Source organism: Larimichthys crocea, chromosome XX (assembly GCF_000972845.2).
Source record: "Larimichthys crocea isolate SSNF chromosome XX, L_crocea_2.0, whole genome shotgun sequence".
Classification (NCBI taxonomy): domain Eukaryota; kingdom Metazoa; phylum Chordata; class Actinopteri; family Sciaenidae; genus Larimichthys; species Larimichthys crocea.
In genome coordinates, this window is record NC_040030.1 from 16,561,475 (window position 1) to 16,575,005 (window position 13,531).

The 13,531-nt window shown below is 43.9% G+C and overlaps 2 protein-coding genes across 7 annotated transcripts in view; one reads left to right on the forward strand and one right to left on the reverse strand.

Annotated features, from left to right (window-relative positions):
* Nucleotides 1-13,531, forward strand: part of herc56.1 (HECT and RLD domain containing E3 ubiquitin protein ligase 56.1) — an 820,440-nt gene that overhangs the window by 781,678 nt on the left and 25,231 nt on the right. The gene's annotated exons all lie outside the window — the stretch shown is intronic.
* The window catches only part of mical2b (microtubule associated monooxygenase, calponin and LIM domain containing 2b), a 56,355-nt gene that overhangs the window by 42,002 nt on the left and 822 nt on the right, over nt 1-13,531 (reverse strand). For 2 of the 6 annotated variants that reach the window (XM_027272324.1, XM_027272322.1), the window contains exon 1: nt 12,255-12,449. The exons of 1 other annotated variant lie outside the window; for it this stretch is intronic. The gene's annotated coding sequence lies outside the window, so the exon portion shown is untranslated. Of the gene's footprint in view, nt 1-12,254; nt 12,454-13,531 lie in introns of those variants that run through there. 3 more of the 6 variants (XM_027272326.1, XM_027272327.1, XM_027272325.1) reach the window with 2 other exon arrangements.

Below are 13,531 nucleotides of genomic sequence, written 5' to 3' on the forward strand. Positions count from 1 at the left end.
AATTACCCTCTGCAGTGCGTACGTGCCGACAAAGTGACCCGCCTGTTCACCAGAACTTCCTCCTCGATGATGACGCTGGACAGAAAGTGCTGCTCTAATTTTAGGTGAGGAGGAGGAGGAGGACATGTAAATGCTGACAAATGTAAACCGAGTCTTTGAGGACTCCAGGAACAGCCATGAATACACCGAGAGACGAGCGGTGGCTCGGTGACCCAGGTCACTGTCAGACCTGTGAAGGAGAGTACAATACATCCCTGTGTCAGCTGACACTTCAACTGCTTTCATGGCTTCGATATGAACTGTCGGTTCAGTTGCTTTGAGTTCAAACTCTTTAAATGTTTATATAGAAACTTACAATTCAACTCCCCATAGGACGAAAAGTTCAACTCAAACTCTTTCAGTGCTTCAACTTAGAGACACCGCCAGTCATTGTACACGAGGCCATCGTGTTTCTACAGGAGCCCAGAATGGGCTGTAGGGTTGTGACCAGCACTACACCAGTAACTGCCACTAAATTCCACACAAGTTACTATCAAGCAGTACCCTCAAACGTCCACCTGAGGCTGGCTCCAGAAGTGAGTCAGTCTCCATAAGTCCCCATGTCCAAATGTCCAACTTCACAGCAGAAATAAACATGTTTACAGCCTGGTACAAAAAACAGTTTTGGTCTCTGTAGCTAATTTCCCCGTTCATGACAACTGTACTGAGGGTGAATTTATATACAACTCACCTGTTCACATTATATTAAGGCTTAAAGTTATGCAGGATTAAGAGCGGGGACGCTTTGATTGACAGGTGGGTGTGGTTACAGGTGGCTCGTTTTAGCCAATGACAGTTGTTGTGACGACTGTCGTCAAAGTCGTTAAAGTCACCTGAGCTCCGGTATGAACGACGGTCGTTCAGGTCACTTAACGATGTGATCATGTTCTAAAAGTTCTGCTTAATGGTGGAAGTTTTAATCAGGTTGTCAAGGAAACAAGGAACGAAGCTATGGAAACTTTGGAAACTGCGTTTTGTTGTTTAAGTACTTGTTACTTTGTTCAATGACAGTAAAGTTGAATCTAATGTAATCTAAGAAACCCGTGGGAGACGTCACAGGGACCACGTCCATATTTTATACAGTCTATGGTGATCTGGAATGTAACGCTTTCCCACACATGAACCAATGGATTCCTTTTATATCCTAAACTCTACCCGGCAACAGACTTATTTGAAGCCGACGCCAGGCGTTTGGTGGATAACATCTCTGTCAAAGTTAAGTATCAGATCACGATCGCTGGAAGCCTCTTAGTATTATTCCCACGGTTACAACCATGAAACCTTCAATCCTGCAGGAGCTGGGAGAAGGATACGGTTTCCCCTCACACACACACACACACACACAGATTAAAGTCTGCACGTACACAGAGTTAAAACACACTCCGTGTTCGACAGGCTTGAAACTAAATCACATGAAAACCTGTGGATGTACTCTGTATACAAACAGTGTGTGCGTCATGGCAAAGGACTGGTGCATGGACGACACCTGGCAGGCACCTCGAGTTCCAGTCGCACATCCCACCGCACACACACACACACACACACACACACTCCTAAGAAGAAACACACTTTCCCTTTGAGTCCTTGAGTGGCCCAGAGGGGGTCTCACGTCTCCGCTACCGAACAATTTGGCAGCAGACGGTAGCCTCTCAATTTCTACAACCCCCCCACCTCCAGACGCACTTGTAACCCTTCGACCTTTCATGCTATTTCATTTACAGATCCAGAGTTTCCATAGCTTTGTTCCTCGTTTCCTTGACAACCGGTTAAAAACTGGACTTCACTTCCACCATTAATGAAGCGATCTGAACGACCGCCATCCATAACGGACCTCTGGTCACTTCAACGATGGTTGTCCAGCTCCAGGTGGTTGATGGTTGATGGAGTCACAGGAGGCGACGACGGACCTTAGGTGACCTGAATAACCGTCTGGTGAATTCAATGACCGTCCTCCACATCAGACCACCGGTCACCAGAACGACCGCCGTTCAGGTCACGTGAGCTCCGGTGTGGTTGATGGACAACCGTTGTTCACACCGTTCATCAGGTGTCTTCAACGACTCTGACGGGCACTAACAAGCCAAGTGAAGCTATGGCCGCATCTACAATCCTGCCTAATCTAATCTACTCCACCAGAACTGAAGACGCTTCTTGGATGAGAGGCGAAATGTCCTCACTGATCTACAACCAAGTCCAGTTGCCCCAGATTGAACTCTTCTTGAAGATGACCTGGATGACTGAGAACCTCCACAGAGACTTATTATATCATCTTGTCTGGCTCGTGGACTGTAACCATCTACTGAACACAATAAATCCAGAATATCTGTCTTAGATTAGTCTTAGAAATTCAAGGAATTTGTTTGGAAATAACATCCTGACATCAGCTCAGAGGCCGACTGCCCTACTTGTGTCCGACTCTGGTGACCAGTCGTGATATACTGAAACTCCCATCGGGTCAAGAGAAAAATACAGCACTGATATACGCAGAGCTGTGGGAAAGATCTCAACCTTTTGAAGCTGCACTGTATATAGCCACGTCTGGCAGGAAGTGGTTAACTGTTATTTTTTTAATGCTCTATATCAGCACTCATGGAATGACTCTTGTCCAATCAAACTACTTTTTAACTCCACGTTACGGTAACGTTCGATTGTAACAAACTTTGCCCCGCCGACATGATACAGTTCTAAATAATTACACAACATCATGACACCACAGGACTGAGAACACACTATACATAGACAACCATTAACGCTGAACGTTTACACTACATGCGTCTATTTCTGAACCCTGAACGGGTTGTGTGAGGGATACCGTCCTGGTAGGCGTTAAGGTCAGCGTATGTCATGTGTATTTTAGAGGCAGGTGGTAAGAACTGTAAGTACAGAGCTGTAGTCAGGATGTGTTTAGCTTAGCTCAGCATAAAGACTGGAGATCACTTGAAGCAACATTGAGTGTAATCCTACTGTGGTAAATATATTCATCTGTACTCGAGTATTTGTTCTTATTACTACATTACTTTCACCAACCACTAAAAGTCAGTCCCAGATTTACTCTCTTCTTCTTAGCTTCCTCCGTCAGCGTCCTCTTCGCTCTCTATTCCTCTGCCATTATGTCCATAGAAGCTGCCCACTTGCCCCGGCTCCTGTTCTGGCACGACACCGGCTCTGCTCTCTGTCAGCATTCCCCTGTAAACCTCCTCTTCTTCTTCCCGGCCGTCTAGAAACGCCTGTGAGCTCTGAGCTCATTAGTTAACAGCAGCTACACTTTTTAGGAGTTAGCTTTTTTCTCGTCGGAAACAAAACAAATATATAACCATTTGCATAATGGCACTGGACTTCCGTGTGTCACACAAAATGATAATTCAAGCTTTGGACTGACAATATGACTCAATCTTTACAAGAAAACTGGTTCTAGAGGAACTCCAAGACTTGAAAGCAAGTCATTATTCACAAGACATGTTTCCTTTTGGGAGATCCAAGCCTCTAAACTCATCTTTCAAAAAAGCTAGTGCAGCATCATCAATCTCAACAAGCGAGCCGAGTAAACATCTGAAGCCAAAAGAACTCCACAGGCATGAATTAGAGAGATCTGAATCCTGCATTTTACCCGAGGGAACGATATCTGATGCCGAGTCTCTGCAAAGTCAAAGCAGTCGCTCACAAGTCAGTCAGGAAGTCATGTAGGGAGGCTGAGCGTGTAACGTTACACACAGTATAGATTCAGGTTACCATTCGTCTGAGGTACGAGGAAATGGGACGTACAGGTGACAAGCAGAGCGGGAAAAATGTGTCACCGGGCTTTGAACAAAGAGGAACTTCATTCACAACGAACACAGAAAATGACTTCATCTCAATAAACACACAACCTGTCAGAGTTCTTCTGGGAAAACGGTGTCAACAAGACAATACAGGACACTTCAGGGAGCTGCTTTAACCTGCCGCTGAAGCAGAATATGAAACAGGAATCTGGACTATTTCCTGTCTTAGAAAAAACAAAATCTTCTCTTTATGTGAATTTGTTCCAAAGAGCTGCAACAACACGGGCAGATCATCACCGTCGTTCATCACATTCCTACACTTTGACTAATGTGTCTCGTTTCAAAACTGAGCGGTCGAGTCCAGAATAAATATGGACTGATGCAGTCGGCCTGTTCAGGGATGAGCCTACACCGCTTTATAACCATAAACATGTGGTGGGATAATGTCATGTTGCTGTACGGAGCGCTGATCGCAGAGTACGATCCTTCAGCTTTATACAGGAACCTTGTTCACGAACCTGGCCTTCAGTCTGAAGGTTGTCAAGACGCCTGATTTATTGTCTGACTTCACCTGCTAGACTTCTCAGCATCTCCTCCTTCTGTCTTTACTCTCAAACATGTGCATCTCTGGTTTGTATCGCACCTCTCAGTGCGCTCGTTCAACATCCACACCTCACCACAGGGGGACCCCCCAGGGCTCGATGCTGGGGCCCCTTCTCTTCGCTATCTACACCACCTCTCTGGGTCTGATTATCCACCTCTTGGACATATCTAACATGGATGAAGGCACCTCCAGCTGAACCTGCTCCTCCCAGACAAACCTACGTCACCAACATCAAATCTTACTCCCTATGTCTCGCGAAACTTAGGAGGCACGATCGATGATCGATGAGTTTTTCCTCACTCGAACCGAGGGTCTAAGGACAGAGGGTGTCACTCCCTGTACAGATTGTAAAGCCCTCTGAGGCAAATGTACTTTGTGACTTTGGGCTATACAAATAAAATTGATTTGATTTGATTTTGATTTGACCAACTAACCTTCCTGATCACGTTGCCTCGGTTGCCCGGTCGTGCCACTTTGCACTTCATATCATGAGAAAAATCAATTGTTGGGTCTCTTTAAATAATTTTATAAAAGGAGTATGGTCTAGACCTGCTCTACATGGAAAGAGATAACTTCTGTTATGATTTGACTTATGTAAATAAAATTTAATGATTTAAATAAAACAACACCCACGTCCGGTCTATCAAAGCATTCGACACATTTTAAGGGGGCTTAAAGCATCTTCAGAGTTCCCAAACTCCAACAATATTAGAGATGGCACTGCAGGTTTTCATGTAGCAGCAAACTGGAGTTTTATTTCCAAAAGCAGCTCATGAGGAGTCACTGAGGAGGCCTGCTGGGTTAGTAACGTAAAACTAGAGATCACTGACAGTCATCTGTCTGGATGTTTACAACCCCGAGAGGCAGATAAGGTGTTCAAAGTATTTTAATCTAACATTAACACAAACAAATCACAGTGTAGCCCACTGTTAAGTCACATGACTGTTCAATGAGTTAATCACTTACAAAGTAATACAGCGTCTGTCAGGACGATCAAAGCCGAGTCAACAAGTTTCTGCCCAGACAGACCAGAGGCCGAGAGAAAGGAAGGGACGGGCGGTGCTGGAGAACACCGTTTCAGATTCTTCAGTTTTGAAATGTATGGAATTTAAACGTGACCACAGACTCGGCCGGGAGACGTGCTGTTCCTTAACGTGACGCTGATTAGATCCAGCAGCAGAGATTTTTCTTCTGAAAACAGGAAGAAGTACAAACGTCTGGAATGTCTGCGAGCTGAAACTGTGGTACGACCACGCGAGAGTCGGCGGCATCAGTTTGACTGTGGTTTCACAGATATGACCAGGCTGTAAACATGTTGGTTTCTGCTGTTGGACATTTGGACATGGGGACTTATGGAGACTGACTCACTTCTGGAGCCAGCCTCAAGTGGACAACAAGAGGAACTGCAAACTGTTTATTGAGTTTGCATCTTGACAGAAAACAAATGATTATTGGCACTTTGTGACTTCTTACGGACACGTTAAAGCAGCGCGCCCTCTCGAACACTTTGCACATTCTTCTTTCTAAAAAACATTCAAACAAACAAACAGAGTCACTAACTGCTCACGGCTTTTCCGGAGAGGAAACCTCTGCGTGAATATCTACGAGCCACATCAGACCAGGTCCACGGCTGAGAGCGACACACCCATACTTAACAAACACAGATAAGAGCTTCAAACCGCTCATCAGATACATTTCTGTTCCTCCCCGTGGATGGAAGACCCCGGCATTGATGTAGTGTGTGGAGTCCGCTCAGTATGTTTTCACATTTAAAGCCCAGGATGACACCTGAGACCAGGCCGCCATGTTTGAGATCTCATGAACCAACACATCTCCCTGTAGTAAATAAGTTCAGCTGTACTCAAGTATTTGTTCAGATTACATTACTTATGATCAAAAGTTAACTTTCCTACCAGCCAATCATCATCCAGGTCCCCAGCAGCAGCTGATCTCACTGCCTAGTCCAGCAGCAGTCAGCCCAGCTCGGCGTCTGTCTTTCAGCCTTTTATTTCACCAAGCTCTCACCAACCACTAAAAGTCAGTCCCACATTTACTCTTGTCCGGCGGCTTCTTGCTCGCTCACTCTCTCCTTTTCTCTTCTTAGCTTCCTCCATCAGCGTCCTCTTCACTCTCTTCTCCTCTGCCATCATGTCCATAGAAGCTGCTGAGCCTGGTTACATTGCCCCTGCTTGTCAAGCTCCTGTTCTGGGCACAACACCGACTCTGCTCCCCATGAGCATTTCTTGAAAACCTCTCCAAAACGCCTGTGGTGCTCTGAGCTCACAGTCCAGCTAACAAACTGAGCTAACAGCAGCTAACAGCAGCTACAGCTGTCAGCAGGTTACTTCACTGTCCATCATAAACTCTGTAAATCACAGAGAGTTGAGGCGGAGCAGCCGGAGGACATCAGAGGGAAAACCAGAAAACATTTCCTCCATAAAATATGATCCAGTTTCACCAGAATCAGTGAAATAGTTGCTGCTGTGTGACTTAGTGCCGTAAAGCGTTACGTACTTCAGCCCAAAGTTGCTGCTTCTGGTACTCGCATAACTGATCGGCTTCAGTTTGGATTCTCACACAAAGCTGGAATAAATCTGTTACTGACAACGTCACACTAACATAAAGACAATCTTTTAAAAAAAGGTCCAGTGTGTAAAGTTTCATCATTTGTTAACTTTTCTATCTACAGAGAGTACCTACCTACAGTAGCCCAAAGATTGGCTTTTTCTGACGCCTCACTGTCGTTTCTCCTTCAGAATGGTGCAACCACGTTGCCACTAGAGCCGACACGTAAAACACAAATGTGAAACTGGTTTTAACCTCTGTGGCTGCAAAATAAAGCCAAAAAACTGCAATTTTCAAACAATTTTCTATTGATGCATGATACAAACCAACAAAATAGAACAAAATATATCACAAACACACCAACAGAGGATCATGCCCGGACGCCGGAACAAATATTCACCTCTCCTTTGGATAAAACTGAGCTCCAAGCACACTGAAAGTAAAGACACTACAGTTCGTACATACCATGAAGAGTCTCCGAGAAGTGTTGATGTGTGATCTAACTCAACAGATATATAGTGAGCGAGATAACACTGTGTGTGTGATCAACAGCTAATCAAACGTCTGAGCTCAGGTTAAAGATTCCTTTTAAGGATTTACCCAATCACGCTCGGCTGGTTTCTCTGAATCCGAGCATACGAGTGTTGATTGTTACCTTTGGTACAAAGGTTGTAAAAAAAAAAAAAAAGGACGGGGGAGTGTCCAAACATCTTGGAAACACCAATAAAACCAATATGACTGTAAAAGGAAAGGCTGAGCGACATTGGTCTAAATTGGCAACGCTGAGATCAGAAGCGTCACGACACGTTTTCAAATGATAATGATCGATACTTTGTCTCTACAAGGAGCTAAGCTCTTTATTTAGGGATCTTCACAAACTTTACGTCAAGGACTGAAGGTCCTTCATCTTTATTGACTTTATTTGGTAGTCGGCAACTCACAATTATTTTCTCAATTAATAGTTGATTGTTTTGTCTATTAAACCTCAGAAAACTCCGACGAAGGAGTCCAAGTAACTCCTCAAGTAAACCTTTGGGTGACGTCATGGAGACTACATCCATGTTTCATACAGTTTTGATAAAGAACGACAGAAGTGTGGCTAAAAGTAAAACAGCAGATAACGAAGATTTAATACAACATGTGATCTTCTATTTACTGCCAATACAACTACATTTAAAAACATCAGAACATCTTAAACAGTTTGAATGACATGAAACTAAACTGGAATTTACTGAAATATTCTGTTTAATGATCCATGATTGGCTAAAATGTGACGTGATACTCCAATCGTGAAGTTCAGATCAGAAGTACCACTTTTCTACCAGATGAGCTCTGGTTCTTGAACATCAGTCATGATGGTGGTACTGTGGGTCCATGTGTTGGCTTTAGTTGGTGCATGTGAGCCCTGAAATCAAATCCTCACAGCATTAACACCACACACTGTGGAGGTCTGTGGCTGGATTAGACCTGAAACCTGCAACCTGCAAGCTATTGTGCCATTATTAAATTTAAGACCTCGCCTTATGCGGTGGGATTTGGACCCGCGTATCCTGAAGAAGTACGGGATTTTGTAGGCTAATGATCATTAAACCATTTGACTACTTGTGAACATTTAGCCCGGACAAACAAGGCCACGAGGGACTCCAGTGACTTAAACCTTCAGAATCTTTAACGGAGAAGAGGAGCATGAAGTTAGATCTACTCCAAAACAGACGTTTAAAGTGGGAGATACAGAATTTCAACTTGGAAACACTGGACGTTCTCAGACTTCAGCTCAGCATTCGATACCATCGTTCTTCAGCAGCTGTTGGGTTTTTATTGGTCTGGATCCAGCAGACACGTGCAGGACATCGTAACTTCTCATTCTGTGTCATGTTTCCACTCGTTTGAAGCCCTATAACAGCTCACATATACTTTTTGCTCAGTTTTTGGTCTCCACCAACTCCCGAACAAATTAAGCTAAAAAGCTACAAAGAGCTGCAGAGTTGGGTGATAAATTGGTTGTAATGTAATCAATATAAATGTTACCTGTGTATATTAAAAACTAACAAGCCGGTGTCGTGCTAGAACAGGAGCTGGGCTAGCAGGCAAAGGTAACGTTTGTTAGCGGGTGAGAGTTTAGTGTTTGTACCACTGGAAGAAGAGGAAGTCGTGCCAGAACCAGAGCTGAGCTTGGTGAAATAAAAGGCTGAAAGACAGACGCCGAGCTGGGCTGACTGCTGTTGGACTAGTCAGTCTTGAGTTGTTGCGCTACAGGATACAACTCCAAAGAAAATGTCAGTTTCCAACCCAACCTTTGGAAAATCCTCACACATACTGGAGCTCAACTTAGCCTCGGTCTCATCTGACAGCAGCCCATCTGGTCACTCGGCTCCCTGGTGTATTTTGGTCTTGCTGCTTCCCCCACTCCTCCTCCTGTGCTGATATGTGCAGTGACAACCCCTTATAAGTCAACCATTCATTCCAGGAAGTGACAGCTTGTGCAACCGCTTGTTTCTGCCTCACGGTGCAGATGAAACATAGAATATATAACAGAAACATAAAAATCTAAATGATGAGAGCAACCAGTTCACACCATAAAATAATCAGGTTGGTGTTCCCGAACCAACCAACACCGACCACTCTAAGAAGAAGAGCCAAATTCAAGCTCATGGTCCACTGCAGGTTTGTCTTCAGACTTGAACTTCATATAAAAATCGCTCCGTGGTTCAGTCACATTGCATTTTAACAGGGAAGCCTGGAGCTTAAGGATACTTTGTGACTTTTGTTTGCTTACAACAAAACTCTGTGGGAACGGTTTAGTCTATGAAGCATCAGAAAACTGTTTGGGTGACGTCACAGAGACTACGTCCACGTTTCATACAGTTATAGAGTTTTGATAAAGAACGACAGAAATGTGGCTAAAGGTGAAACTCAGACCAAATCAACAGATAACAAAGATTTTATACAACGTGATACAACTACAGCCAAACATTTATGTTTATTCATGTTTTTTTAAAAACATCTTCGAGAGTTTGAATTAAATAAAGATTTTGCTGGAATTTCCCTGAAATATTTTGTTTAATTTCACCCTGATACGTCTTCAAGTTCGTTCACGTAATGCACGCGTACACCTGTGATTAGCTAAAATGTGACGTGGCTCCAAAGTTCAGATCAGGAGTACCACTTTTCTACCAAATGAGCTCCAGTTCTTGAATTATCACCCCGAGAAAAAAGGAATTATCTTTCCGAGCAGGCAGGAGTTGGATTTTCCTTTTTATTTCGCAGATTAAACTTTACCAAGGTCGGCGCTCGCTCACTCTCATTCACTGTCTACGTCGCTCAACCTCTGCTCGTTCAAACCAAATTAAACTTCTTCGTGTCTCTATTTTGCAGCGAGTTAGACTCGACACTTTTGACTTCTACTTTGAGTTTTCTAATGGTCCTAAAATATGCAGAGTGTCCTAAAAATGGCATGTGAGGACTTTCTCACTCTGACACACCCTGGGCTGAGATACTGTAGCTGCTGTTAGCCACGTCAACTCAAAGAGAAAGACCAACGCTGTCCGTGAATCACAAGAAACATGAAGTCCGATGACGGCGCTCGCTCACTCTCATTCACTGTCTACGTCGCTCAACCTCTGCTCGCTCAAACCAAATTAAACTTCTTCGTGTTTCTATTTTGCAGCGTAAATTTCAGTCAGACTCAGATTTAGAAGCTGCTTTATGGAATAACAACAGGTAGAGTATCAGAGTTTCGATCTCAGAGACATTTCAGGGGGGCTGTGGAGGTTTGACCGGTCTGAACATCTGCGTGACGTTGGGTTGCGTTTGTTGCAGCAAATCCTGTTTGAATGCGGCCTATGGATGGGTGTGCGCCGCGGCTTCTGGATAAATCACGTACAAAAAGCATGAGCATTGTCCGAAGTGGTAGGAACTTTTTAAAAGTGCACATGGTTTAATCAACACGGTTAAGCCTTTTGTCTGCAATTACCCCATAAAAAACATTTAACGAGGATTTGTCCCGGACGTCTGAACCGTTAGTCCCTTCACATTCAGGAAGATAATCCATAATCCAGGTGTATGAATGGAGCCATAACAACACATTCACTCAAGACAAACAGCAACGTGATACTCTGACCTCTGCACCGCCGGGCAGAGTTATGTAAAAAAAAAAAAAACACACAGGGAGGATTCATTAAGTTTGGATGCACATCCAGTTCTAATTAATGGTAATCTACCATTACTCAAGAGCAATCTGAGTGAAAGCTAATCCCACAACAACAAACTGCTGGTTCTGGCCTACGCCTGATTGGATTTCACGTCTCTGAAGACGTGAAGAAGCTACTGGGAGACGACGTGAACCGCTCTGAAAGTCCTGAGCGAGGAAATCCACCTGAGGCTGGCTCCAGAAGTGAGTCAGTCTCCATAAGTCCCCATGTCCAAATGTCCAACTTCACAGCAGAAATAAACATGTTTACAGCCTGGTACAAAAAACAGTTTTGGTCTCTGTAGCTAATTTCCCCGTTCATGACAACTGTACTGAGGGTGAATTTATATACAACTCACCTGTTCACATTATATTAAGGCTTAAAGTTATGCAGGATTAAGAGCGTGGACGCTTTGATTGACAGGTGGGTGGCTTGTTTGAGCAACCAGGCTTCATTCAGCTCCATCAACGATCCATTTTTTAATTTATATTAGCCGGGAGACAGGAAAAAAGTGGATAAAAAGAGCATCGAACATGACCCATGATACTTATGTAGGATAAAAAGAGCATCGAACATGACCCATGATACTTATGTATTGCCCAGCTCCTGTTCTGGCACGACACCAGGTGTAAATCTCTTCTACTCTTTCCCGGTGGTACAAACACTAACACAGCCCGGCTAACAAACAAACAACTACAGTTAATTTACCGGAGCTCGTTACCATTGCCTGCTCGCCCAGCTCCTGTTCTGGCACGACACCGGCTTGTTAGCTTTAATATACACAGGTAAAATTTAGATTGATTACATTACAACAAATTATCAGCTGTAAATCACAGAGTTGAGGCGGATGTTGTTTTTAATATAAATATTCACAGGTTATTTCCTTTAAATGTGGATTAAATATAAATATAAACATTAATTACACTGAGGTTTATGCATGAGACCCACTGAGTCTTTGTTTGCAGCCCACGTCACCTGTTGCACCTCCACCATCTATAAAGTTACAGCCCGTCATAAATAATTCACCCGCAGCTCCAAGTCACAAATAACATTTCCCCGACAAGAGCTCAGCCCGTGAGCCGCTGTCAGGCTACTCACACCGGGGAGAGTCCGCAGCAAGCCCCGCTGAAGTGCTCCGGAGGTTTTATCCACTGTGTGTCCGCAAACTGAGCTCGCAGGTCGGGTCACGCGGCGCCGTCGCACGCTGTGGTTCTCCGCACCGACCTGCTCCTCACACGAGCCGCCGGGACTGACCGAGCCCCGGTGATGTAGACTGACGTCAAGACCACGGCACCGGCACCGGGGGGAGAAGATCCGGTTTGTTTCCAGAATAAAAGTCCCAGCTGAGTGTTGAAGAGATGTTTGTGTGTTTGTTTGTTTGTTTGTGTGTTTGTTTGTTTGTTTGTTTGTTTGTTTGTTCGTTTACTGTTTGAATTAAAGTAACTTTTTATTAACTCTTATGATTTAAAATCACTGACCTGTCATCAAATGTTTCACTGATGATCAGTGTCTGTCCACGTCTGTATCCAGTCTTAAAGACAAGACAAGACAAGACAAGATGAGACAAGAGAAGAGAAGACAAGAAGACAAGAGAAGACAAGAAGACAAGACAAGAAGACAAGACAAAAAGACAAGACAAGACAACAAGACAAGATAAGACAAGACAAGAGGACAAGACAACAAGATAAGAGAAGACAAGACAACAAGATAAGAGAAGACAAGACAACAAGACAAGATAAGACAAGACAAGAGGACAAGAACACAAGACAAGACAACAAGACAAGACAAGAGGACAAGAAGACAAGACAAGACAACAAGACAACAAGACAAGACAAGACAAGATGAGACAAGACAAAATAAAGTAAGATAATATGAAAAAAGAAGTAACACACCTGTACACTAGTTGTTTTAAGCCCTGCTTTTATTTTGAAAGTAGCTCTGCCTCACATCCTGTCCTGCTGTGTCTGTCAGTGTCTGCTTTGACTGGTGCAGGACTTGAGACAGACAGAGACAGACAGGAAGACAGACAGACAGACAGACAGACAGACAGACAGACAGACAGACTCAGACAGACAGAGACAGGACAGAGAGAGACAGACAGACAGACAGACAGACAGAGACAGACAGACAGACAGAGAGACAGACAGACAGACTCAGACAGACAGACAGAGAGACAGACAGACAGACTCAGACAGACAGGCAGACAGACAGACAGACAGACAGACAGACTCGTCTTTGAGTCTCTGAGTCAAGTTTCAGACCCACACAAAGTCTTAAACAAACATTAAAGAATGATGAAGTTTAGAAATAATATGACACTGAATCTTTTCTTCTCTTTTAATCTAATATTCAAACATGTTTCAGTTCATGTTGTT